The sequence below is a fragment of the Muscardinus avellanarius genome (genome assembly GCF_963383645.1).
Source record: "Muscardinus avellanarius genome assembly, chromosome: 7".
NCBI lineage: Eukaryota > Metazoa > Chordata > Mammalia > Rodentia > Gliridae > Muscardinus > Muscardinus avellanarius.
Window position 1 is genome coordinate 9,851,446 of NC_137793.1, and position 12,621 is coordinate 9,864,066.

Genomic DNA, 12,621 nt, shown 5'->3' on the forward strand with positions numbered 1-12,621 from the left:
GCTGGGATTACAAGTGTGTGCTACCAGGCTCGGCTGGATTTTCTTTTTTAAATTAGAGCTATACAGACTTCATGAAGCACTAATTTTAAATTTGAGCTATACAGACTTCATGAAGCACTCATTTTTAGGGTCCATTTTCTGGCCCTTTGAAGAGTACACCCGAGTTGAGGTAAGATTAGGCTCAAGGTGAGGATATTCAGGTACCAAACCTGAGTTTCTGGCAGCACCTAAGGAGTTTCATTTGTGTGAAGCATATTAACTAATATGCAATTAATCCCAAAATTGAATTAATTCATTGCTTTTTCCTGAAGCCACCCACTGCCTGGATTCCCTGTGTTTTCACCAAAGTAAAATCCTCATCATCTTCCGTAGTGTACCTGTCAGCACATCTACCCTTTGTACCTGTCAGTCGCCCTCATTCCCACCACTTTTGATCAAGCCTCTATCCGGAACCTAGACTTCTGCTATTCCCTCCAGAATTGTCTCTCTCTCCACACCCCTCTTCCCAACTTGCCCACTCTTCTAAGCTGGCGATTTCCTCTACCACTTCCTTACTACTCTGAGTTAATAAAATGTAACATGACCTTCCTAATAATTTTCAAATCATAATGATAGATGTAAAAACTTTCAAGCAGGTACAGTGACTCACACCTGTAACCCCAGCAACTCGGGAGGCGGAGGCCAGAGGATTGCAACTTCAAGGCCATCCTGGGCAACTCAGAGGCACCCTGTCTCCAAATAAAAAAAATATCAGGGGCTGGGGATGGAGTTCAGTGGTAAAGCGCCCCTGAGTTCAACCTCCAGTGCCCGGGAAAAGAAAACAATTGTAACAAGGTATTCATGTTTAGCACATAAAATGAATAAAAATATAATTCTAAAAATGTACTCATTTAACAAATTTATTGACTAAAATTATCTACAACAAAATGACACAATTCAGCCGGGCGTGGTGGCGCACGCTTGTAATCCCAGCATTCGGGAGGCTGCGACTGGAGCGAACAGCCTCAGCTACTTAGTGAGGCCTTCTGCAACTCAGTGAGACCCGGTTTCAAAATAAAGAATAAAAAATGGGCAGGGCAGGGGGTGTGGCTTGGAGGTCAAATGCCTCTGGGTTCCATCCCCAGACCCGCAAAAAAAAAAAAAAAAAAGAATAGAAAAGAAAATAGAGAAGTACAGAGGCTCAACACTTAAGTATAAGAATTTTCTGTTTAGATGACTTTTTTTTTTTTTTTTTGGTGGTACTGGGGTTCCTGGAAGCCCTTCTACCTCCAGTCTATGCTCCCAGACCTATTTTTGATACTTTTTTTTTTTTAATTTGGAAACAGGGTCTCTTAAGCCAGTGCGGCTGGCTTCGAACCTGTGTGATCCTCCTGTCTCCGCCTCCCAAGCATGAGGATTACAAGCCTGCGCCACCACGCCCGGCATAGATGACTTTTTAATACTTTTATTGGTACGCTGCAGTCTTACATCATAATGAATTTCTTAGTGATGGTGACACACGTGCACCCAGCACTTGGTGAGCTTTCCCCGGGCTCCCTTCCCATCCTCCTCGCCCCACCTTCCCCACACAAGCTATGGAGACTGACATTGGTATTCTAACAAATATGCCTAATATCAGTGAAAGTGATTCCTGATCCTCCCCGCCCCCCGCCCCTTCCCCTAGACCCCTTCCCTGGCTCCACTGGAATTTCTCCTCCGTTATCTGAAGTCCCTCTGGTGTCTTGATTACTCCCTCCTCTCCGCATATGAGAAAACATATGACCCTTCACTTTCTGTGACTGCTAATCTCACTTAATGTAACATGACTTTTAGCTAGAAAGCAGACTGTTGGGGAGTGTGTTTAATGGGAACAATTTCCTCTAAGTAGCCTGCAGCTGTTTTGGCTACAAGAATTGGAAGATCCCTCTTGAAGCCCGTTGCCACGGTGACTCCACTTGTCCTGTATCCACCAACTTGAGTTTTCATTTTGCTGCTCCATCCCCAAACCGCCTCATTTTCCCTGCCGGGGCCCTGCCGGGGCCCTGACGTGCGTTGAAGGGCGAGCTCTGGGTTTAGGGCCTCCCCACCGCTCGGCGCCCTGGGTCTTCGCCCACCTCTCCCCAGAGCCCTGGGGCCGGAGCCATCCCTGTCTAGGGCTGTGGAGGGAGCAGACTGGTGCCCAACTGTCACCTCTCCTATACGTCACAGACCTCTCCCCTTACCCCTTCCCCGCCTTTATTTTTGATTTGTGCAAGTTGTAACTAGGTGTTTATGGAATAAAGGAGAATGGAAAAAAGAAAAAAAAAAAAGAATTGGAAGACACGGTCTGGGGCAACCATGGCCATATGAAAAGAAGTTTACTTGGAGGAGGATGAGTGCGGCTTCTAGGTTGAGAAGCAAAGGAGACCTGTTGGGCGTCTACTGTGGGGATTCAGGAAGCAGGGACAGCAGATGTGATGGAGCGTCCAACACCTGGACCCTGTGTGTTCAAAAGTTGGAGCAAACAGGGTTTCGTGCAGGATGAGAAGAGGAGCCTGAGCCCGGCGTGGTGGCGCACACCTGTAATCCCAGTGCTTGGGAGGCTGAGACAGGAGGACCGCAGGTTCACAGCCAGCCTCAGCTATTTAGTGAGGCTCTCTGAAACTTAGTGAGACCCTGTTTCAAAATAAAGAATAAAAAACATGGGGGCTGGGGATGTAGTTAGGCAGTAAAATGGCCCTGAGTTCAATCCCCAGTACCAAAAAAACAAAACAATATTGCGAAACTATCAGCAATCTAGGGAGAACATGTTTCAAAACAAACAAAAAAAAAAAAAAAAAAAAAGATCTGGAGGTATACCTTGGAGGTAGAATGCCCCTGGGTTTAACTCAAAGCACCACAAAATAACAACCACAAACACACACACACACACAAAGCGTTGTTTGTATGATCTGAAGATAGTGGAGGAGAGAAAGAAAAACGGAAAGTTTTGCTGAGCCATGGAGGGATAGGAACCCAGGGCCCAGTTAAAGCGTCTGGCTTGGACACCACCTGGCTATCATCTCAGTGCACACGCTAAGTGGGTCTGTCCCTGGAAGCTCCGGGCTGGTTGTTTCCTCAGTGAAGGAAGAAATTAAAAGTTCACGATGAGAATGGGGAAGAGATCTAGGGGATCTGAGAAAATCATCAGGAGGGTGAATGCCCTAGAGACTCGCACAGCCCTCAGCCTGCGGCTAAGCACCACAGGAAGGAAAGGGCCAGGAGAGAGAGGGGTCCAGAGGCCAGGGCTCTGCTGCCCTCCGCTCTCCAGAGCTGTAGGTCACGGGGGAGGAAGAAGTCTCAACAGCTGATAACTCTTTTTTTTCTTAATTTCAAATCTTCTCCATCGTTTCTCTAAATATCTACCCCACCCTAAAAACACGCACAGGCTTCCCCAGGCCTGCAAAGCAAAATCCAAACTCTACTGGTCACCCACCTTCCTAGTCTGGCCACACCCTTCTCTTCTACTCAGGGAGACTCCAACCAAACCACTTGTACCTAAAGGCCTTTGCCCCTTCAATTGTTTCTAACGTAAACCTTCGAAAGTCAGTATCCAATAGAAGTTCCCCTTTTACTGCGCAATACACTCCATACAATAAGTTACTTTTCACAAATATTTATCAGTCACAAAGTCAATGAAAAAAACCCTGCAAAACAGCCATGACCTGAACACACATTATTCCTACTATCATACTATTATGTAATATTATATAATAGTTAGACACTGGTCTAAATATACCATTCTGCAAGGTTCACCCCCCCACCCCATTTCTCATTTAAACTTGTTCCAAAAAGCCTAACTAACTCAGCTAGTATCATTCTGTTTAAATGCGTATATCTACAGCTGGCCATCGTGGCCATGCTTGTAATCCCAGTCCTTGGGAGGTTGAGACAGGAAGATTGCAAGTTCGCAGCCAGCCTCAGCAACTTAGTGAGACCCTCAAACTTAGTGAGAGCCTGTTTTAAAATAAAGAATAAGCCAAGTGTGGTAGCACATGCTTGTAATCTCGGCATTTGGGAGGCTGAGACAGGAGGATCATGCAGGTTCAAAGCCAATCTCAGCTACTACTTAACGAGGCTCTTTGCAATTCAGTGAGACCCTGTTTCAAAATAAAGAATTAAAAATAGGGCTGGGGGTGTAGCTCGGAGGTCGAATGCCCCTGGGTTCCGTCCCCAGTACCACAAAAAATAAGGAAGGAAGGAAGGAAGGAAGGAAGGAAGGAAGGAAGGAAGGAAGGAAGGAGTAAAAAATAGGGCTGGGTTTAGCTCAGAGGTAGAATGCCCCTGGGTTCAGTCCCCAGTACCAAAAAATAAAATGAAATAATATAATATAAAATAAAACAAGCCAGGCATGGCAGAGCACACTTGTAATCCCAGCGTTTGGGAGGCTGAGACAGGAGGATCACAGTTCACAGACAGCCTCAGCTACTTAGGGAGGCCCTCTGCAACTCCATGAGACCCTGTTTCAAAATACAGAATAAAAAAATTGAGCTGAGGGTGTAGCTCAGAGGTAGAATGCCCCTGGATTCCATCCCCAGTACCACAAAAAAATAAATAAATAAATAAATAAATAAATAAATAAGACTCTATCCCCCCCAACAAAAACAAAAGGCCCGTATGAATGCTCACTCCCCCTCTTTCATAGACTCAACCATCATTCTTCTAATTTCTCATATAATAACGGAGAAAGTCCGACAGCAATGTTCTGGCAGCCTGAGTTTGCAGCCAACTGTACTCACCGGTTAACCAGAGGACCCTTTCCCAGCTTCCTGTTCACAGCCTCGCCTTCCTTCCCGTGCTCTGCGGGGGGTCGATCCTTCCTCCAAAGGATAAAGATAACTTCCTCCCAGAATTCCATCCCTTATCTCTTTGCCACACCTTTAAAGGAGAACCCTGGGAAACTTTGAAAAGTGAATCTCCCCATTCAGCCAATTTCTTACCCACTTAACTAATTTAAACACATTCTAGAGAAATAGCAGTAGGCTAGATCAGTAGGCTAGACCGGTACTTCTTTTCAGCTGGGCTCTTTTTTTAAGTTTAGTCTTCAGGAATTGAAACCAGGACCTTCTTTCTGCCTGCTAGGCAAATGCTGTAGCACTGAGCCACAACCCCAGCCCCTTGCTAGGCTCTTTTAAAATACTGGTGAAGATACTCATCTAAGATCTGAATCAAGCCTGAGAAATCATGGTGATTGTAAGAAGGCTGGTGCGCCGAAGCTCCTCGAGCACCTGGGGCAACTCCCCCAAAGTGCAGGAGAGAAAGCTGAAGTCAAAAAAGAGGAAGAGTGTGGGACCCATCCAAGCATGCAGTGCCAAAGCAGAAGTCAAATCTAAAGTTAAGCTGGGCGTGGTGGCGCACACTGATAGTCCCAGTACTTGGGAGGCTGAGAGAGGAGAATCTCAGATTTGCTTTTTTTTTTTTTTGGTGGTACTGGGGATGGAATCTAGGGGCCTTCTACCTCCGGGCTACACTCCCAGACCTATTTTTTATATCTTATTTGGAAACAGGGTCTCTTAAGCCAGCTGAGGCTGGCTTCAAACCTGCGCGACCCTCTTGTCTCGGCCTCCCAAGCGTGTGGGGATTACAAGCGCGCGCCACCATACCTGGCTTCAGGTTTGCTATTTAGTGAGGCCCTCCACAACTTAGTGAGACCCCGCTTCAAAATAAAGTATAAAAAATAGGGCTGGAGGTGTAGCTTGGAGGTAGAATGCCCCTGGGTTCCATCCCCAGTATCGCAAAAAATAAAAAAAATAAATAAAATAGAGATTTTAAAAAATAGGGTCCCGGGTGTAGCTTGGAGGTTAAATGCCCCTGGGTTTAATCCCTAGTACTAAAAAAAAGAAAAAGAAAAAAACCTAAAGTGAACTACTTCTACTCCACTGGTCTGCCACTCAACAAACATTATTTTAATAAGTGTTTATTGAATAACCTACGCTAAAATTAGGTTATCTGTTTGTTTTGTACTTGGGGTTAAGCCAAGGGACATTCTATTTCTGAACTCTAGCCTCATCTCTATTCTATTTTTTAGTTGGAAACAGCATCACAATTTGCTGAAGGTCAAACTAAATTGTGGAGGCTGGCCTGGAATCTGTGATCCTCCTGTCTCAGCCTCCCAAGTATTGGGATTACAGGCCTGCATCACCATGCCCAGCTAAGAGTGTGTGAGTGTGTGTGTGCGTGCGTGCGTGCGTGCGTGCGTGCGTGCGTGTGTGTGTGTGTGTGTGTGTGTGTGTGTTACTGGGGATTGAACCAGAAGCATTTTATCCTCTGAGCTACACCCCACTCCTGTGTTATTTATTTTGTTGTTGTTGTTGTTTGAAACAGGGTCTCACTAAGTTGTGGAGGGCCTTGCTAAATTGATGAGGCAAGCCTGTGATCCTCCTGTCTCAGCCTCCCAAGTACTGGGATTACAGGCCTGCATCACCATGCCCAGCTAAGAGTGTGTGAGTGTGTGCGTGCGTGTGTGTGTGTGTGTGTTACTGGGGATTGAACCAGAAGCATTTTATCCTCTGAGCTACACCCCACTCCTGTGTTATTTATTTTGTTGTTGTTGTTGTTATTGTTTGAAACAGGGTCTCACTAAGTTGTGGAGGGCCTTGCTAAATTGATGAGGCAAGCCTGTGATCCTCCTGTCTCAGCCTCCCAAGTACTGGGATTACAGGTGTGCACCACCATGCCCGGCTAAGAATGGACTATTCTAAGCAAAAAGCAAATTTACAGTCTCTACCCTTGGAAGTTTGAGAGAATAAGTTGCTGTCTTTATAACATCGAGCTACCCTATGCCTCGGTGTAATTGATATATACCTCCCAGTTGCTTTTAACATCCCCAGGAGGGAAGACTTAGGCTCTTCCCTCTTGCCTATGAATGTCTAACGGGTGGCTAAACGCAGAATTAAGGATTTGGCAACTCTACCTTCGTTTTTTTGTAGGTCTCCTTTGCCAGGTATCACCTTGAATTTCCGGAACCTCAGGCCTGATGGACAAACATCTTGTGACTTGTAGAACTTTCTTATCATCCAAAGCCTCGCCAATCAGATCCTGAGATAATGAAGGACCAAGCCACACCCGACCAAGATCACCTGGAAGCCTCCAGCTCTGCAAACCCCTGAGCCTCGTTTCTCATCCCCCTTTCTACAAAACCTCAAGGTCGTTTTCAGCCCCTCGGAGAGAGGGCCAAGGACCTTGGTCTCTTTTTCTCTGTTTCCTCTTTACTTGGTCTTTGGGGTAAGCAGGGGGACCTCATATGTTGTATTCCCCAGAGTCAAAGTAACAGACTCTCAGGGTTTGCTTATTTTTGTGGAACTGGGAATTAGACCCAGGGCCATGGTATATCTGAGCTATACCCCTAGCCCTATTTTAATTAATTAATTAATTAGTTTATTTATTTACTTATTTATTTTGCCAAATTGGAGATTGAACCCAGGAGCATTCTATCCCTAAGCTACACCCCCAGCCCCATTTTTTTTTAAGTTCCTTATTTTGAAACAGGTCTCACTAAGTTGTGGAGGGCCTAAGTTGCTGAGGCTGGCTTCGAACCTGTGATCCTCCTGTCTCCGCCTCCCAAGACTATGTTTCGAAGTTGTAACAAGAATGTTAGGAAACTGGATGTGACCTGTTCCATGGCACTGCCTTGGCACCTGTGCCTCGGTTTTATGTAGGCGTCCTTTGCCTACATAAAGGGGAATGTTTCCCTAAGGAATTAAGAGATTATGGGATCTCCTCAGACCTAAAACCCAACAACGTGCTTTGCAAACTTCAAGACACTGGAGATAATGTCACAGATTCATTTCGGACTAAAACTCATTTTTAAACAGTCTGCCCTGCTGTACTACCACCATATGAATGTAGGTATTTCCTCCATATCCAGTTTTGGAGATGTAATAGCACTAGGCTTTTATTAGATGGAGTTAGAATTGTCTTTTTTTTTATAGTAGGAATTGAACCATCAGCATTCTACCTCCAAGCTATATCCCCAGCCCTATTTTATTTTTATTTAATGTTTGTTTATTTGTTTTGTGGTACTAAGGATTGAAACCAGGGTCATTCTACCTCTGAGCCACACCCCAGCCCTACTTTATTTTTATTTGGAAACAGGATCTCCTTAGGTTGATGAGAGTCTCACTGCTTGCTGAGGCTGTCCTCGAACTTGTGATCCTCCTGTCTCAGCCTCCCAAGTACTGGGAATTACAGGTGTGCACCACCATGCCCAGTTAGGATAGTGTTTTTTAAGAACTCCCAAACCAAGACCTCCCACAGCCTCTAGACATCAAAATGAGCTTCCACGCTAGTGGCAACTATGTAAAATGTGTACCTGTTGTGTCAAACCCTTGTCAAGATGCCGGGATAATGTCAACTCTGTCTGTCTGTCTGTTTTGTAGTACTGGGGATTGAACCCAGGAGCATTCTACCTCGGAACTACACCCCCATCTGTATTTTACTTTTTTATTTTGAAACAGAGTCGCACTAAGTTATGGAGGTCTCACTTAGTAACTGAGTATGGCTGTGAAACTCCTCTTGTCTTAGCCTCCAAGCCTGTCTGTTTTTAATTATAATTATAAATTACCACTTGTCACCTCCTGCCACTTGCCACCTCCTGGGGGGGGGGGGGGCTTTGTAGTAACTTCCCCACTCCTCTCTCCTGCCCTGCCCTTTTTTTCTGCATTTTTTTCCCTCCAAATTTTTTTTTTTTTTCAGGTCTGGGGATGGAACCCAGGGGCATATGACCTCCGAGCTGCACTCCCTTGCCCTATTTTTTATTCTTTATTTTGAAACTGGATCTCACTGAGTTGCAGAGGGCCTCACTAAATAGCTGAGGCTGTCCATGAACCATGATCCTCTGGTCTCAACCTCCTGAATGCTGGGATTACAAGCGTGCGCCACCACGCCCAGCTTCTGTCCAAATTTTTGACATAGACTGAATCTTACCCGCAGAACTAGGCTTCTAGACCTATTTACCACCACATTCGACTGCCAACCTTGACTTTGACCTAGCCAGGACTCCATTTCTTTCTACTCAGAGCAGAACTGAAAGAAAAACATTACTATAATACTTAAATTTAAGTTTTATAGCCGGGCGTGGTGGCGCACGCTTGTAATCCCCGTGCTTGGGAGGCGGAGACAGGAGTATCGCACAGGTTCAAAGCCAGCAGTGCTGGTTTAAGAGACCCTGTTTCCAAATAAAAAGTGTAAAATAGGTCTGGGAGTGTAGCCCAGAGGTAGAAGGGTTCCATCCCCAGTACCACCAAAAAATAATAATAATAATAATAATAATAATAATAATAATTTTTATTATGAAACAATGAAAAAATAATCCAAACTGTCACAGAAGCACGGAAAAAGAAAAAATGAAAACCTGTTGACCTTCTGTCCCCATCATATAACCATATTAATTTTTATACAGTCTTCCTTTTGTTTTCTTCTTTTAAAGTGGCATGAGGAATTAACCCAGTCTTCCTGCATGGTAGTACTTTTCACTAAACTACACTCCCAGCTCTTTTTTTTTTTTTTTTTTTTTTTTTGATACAGGGACAAACTCAGTTGCCCAGGCTGACTGAATCCACAGTCATGCAGCACCTTACCCAGTCTCTCATATTTAGTGAAGGCTTAATATACATTTGCTGACAGGCCACATCTGCTCCATAGGAGCAGGGATTTTGACCCCCTCATTCAATGCTCTGTTTCTGGAAACTAAAATTGGATCTGGAACAAAGTAGTCGTTAATAAATGCTCACTAAATAAATGAATAGACATGAATCCTCCTATATGGTTCCAGAATCATAGTGCCTAACACATAGTAACCACTTAAGAAGCATCTGCTGATCCTGGCGTGGTGGCGCACGCTTGTAATTCCAGTATTCAGGAGAACAAAGGATCGTGGTTCACAGACGGCCTCAGCTGTTTAGTGAGGCCCTCGGCGACTTAGTGAGACCCTGTTTCAAAATAAAGAATAAAAAATAGGGCAGGGGGAGTAGCCTGGAGGTTGAATGACCCTGGGTTCCATCCCCAGACCCACCCATACACACACAAAAATTGTGAATTAACACAAGAACAAAAAAGAAAAATTCAATAAAATTTTCTAGTTCTTTTGAAATGGGCCATGGAATTGACTGATTCCCTATTGATGTAAAAAGTCCTTTACAAACACCATTAAAACAACTATCCCTGTTTAAAGATTTTTGTAAGCAGGGTGTGGTGGCGACACACCTGTAATCCCAGTCCTTGGGAGGCTGAGACAAGTCGGTCACAGGTTTGCAGCCAGCCTCAGCTACTTAGTGAGGCCCTCTGCAACTTAGTGACACCCTGTTTCAAAATAAACAAAATAGAGCAAAGATAGACCAGTCCTGGGTTTGATCCCCAGTACTACAGAAAAAAAAAAAAATATTTTTGCAGGTTAAGAATGTCCTTCAAGCTAGGCGTGGTGGTGCACACTTGTAATCCCTGAGAATCATGGTTCGCAGACAGCCCTCTGCAACTCAGTGAGACCCGGTTTCAAAATAAAGAATAAAATACAGGGCAGGGGGTATAGCTCAGAGGTCAATTGCCCCCGGAGTTCCATTCCCAGACCCACAAAAAAAAAAAAAAAAATCCTCACGTTTAATTTCTCAGCCTGTATAAATACTGCTGCCTTTTTTTTTTTTTTTCAGTAATGGGGATGAAACCCGGGAATCTGTGAAGGGCCTCACTAAGTAGCTGAGGCCGGCCGTGAACCTGTCATCCTCCTGTCTCAGCCCCTCAAATGCTGATATTACAAGCATGCACCACCACGCCCGGTTCATAGTGAATTTTACAAAATGTTTTCCCTTATAAATATCCAAGGCTGCCTAGATGTAGCTCAAACACTATGCAGAATAAGATTTCCAGAAAGACTTAGAAAGACAAACTGGCTGCCTGTAGCTCAGTGACCAACATCTTCTGCATGAAGTCCCCTAACAAGTCCCCATCACCTGGGAATGAGCCATGTCAGGGGGACAAGAGGTCCATATTGTTCACTCATCGTTTTGTTTGTTTGTTTGTTTGGGGCAGTACTGGGGATGGAACCCAGGGGCATTCTACCTCTGAGCTCCACCCCCAGCTCTATTTTTTATTCTTTATTTTGAAACAGGGTCTCACTGAGTTGCAGAGGGCCTCACTAAGTAGCTGAGGCTGGCTGTGAACCTGTGATCCTCCTGTCTCAGCCTCCCAAGTACTGGGATTACAAGTGTGCGCCACCACACCCGGTGGCTAACTCTTTTTTTTTTTTTTTTAGCACTGAAGATTGAGCCCAGGGCACTCTATTCTACCACTGCACTATCTGCGCTATGTCCTTAGTCCCTCTTATTTTTTATTTTGAGACAGTCTAGTTAACTTGCCCAGGCTGGCTTCGAACTTGCTATCCTCCTGCGTCAGCCTCCCAAGCCACTGGCATTACAGGTGTGTGCCACAGTGCCCCACTGATCCACTCTTTATGTTGCCTCAGAAGAACGAGGAAAACAGACAAAAGAGTAACTGACTGCCAGGAGCCTGAAATGGAAAATATATTGAGATACAAAGACTACTTTGGCCTGGAAAAAATGCAGACGGGGGAGTTTCAGAATCTGTTATGAATTCTCCAAGAAGTTGACTGTTCGTGCCATGTTCTGTCTGAGCTCTGCGGTGGGAAAGTCTTTCCAGAAAGCTACTTTTCTACTTATTTGATTTTCTCAATCTGAAGATATTTAGTAAGTTTCTATTATGTATCAGAGCCAGGCCAGGGGCTGAGGAGGCAGCAATAACCTGGTCTTCAACCATCTTGGAACATAAGTCAGGGACCACTGTCTTTCCACCAAGGGATCCGATGCTGCTAACATGGATGGCCGGAGGCCTTGTCGCCTTTCTACCAGGAAACAGAATTTGTGTCCTAGTCACTAGTTCTTCTTCTGTGAAAAACACGGCTCCAGTGTTCTCCACAAATGGAGAAGTTGGTCAGGAATATTTCCCTTTGATCATACAATAAGCAAAACTTGGCCATACCCAACAGGAGCACTTCCTTCTCCCTAGGAGCTCCTGGCACATCACAGGCCCACTGCACGGTCTTCTTAACCAAGGCCAAGGGGAGTTGTGCGGTGGCTTTAACTGTTCAGGGGCAACGGTCAAAGAAACATAAATGTCAAGGCGCAGAGGGAACCTTCAAGATCATGTGCTCCTGGGCCAGCCCTTTCTTTTTCTTTTCTTTCTTTTTTATTTCCTGGTACTCGGGATTGAACCCAGGAGCATTCTACCTCCAAACTATACTCCAGCCCTATTTTTTTATTTTTAATCATTAAGTTGCTGAGGGCCTTGCCAAATTTCTAGTGCTGGCCTTGAGCCATGATCCTTCTGTCTCAGCCTCCCAAGCTTGGCTCGTTCTTAACTTTTTGTTTGTCTGTTTGGACACTGGGGATTGAATCCAGAGGTATTTTGCCTCTGAGCTTCACCTCTAGCTCCATGTTCTTTTTTATTTTTGAAACAGGGTCTTGCTAAATTGCTAAAGCTGCCCTCCAACTTGCAATTCTCCTGCCTCAGCCTTATCAGTCCTGGGATTAGAAGAGTATGCCCCACACCCAGCTTCTTTGTTAAACTTTTAAAGATAATAAATCTCCATGAAAATCAGTAGCCCCTGAGACTTTC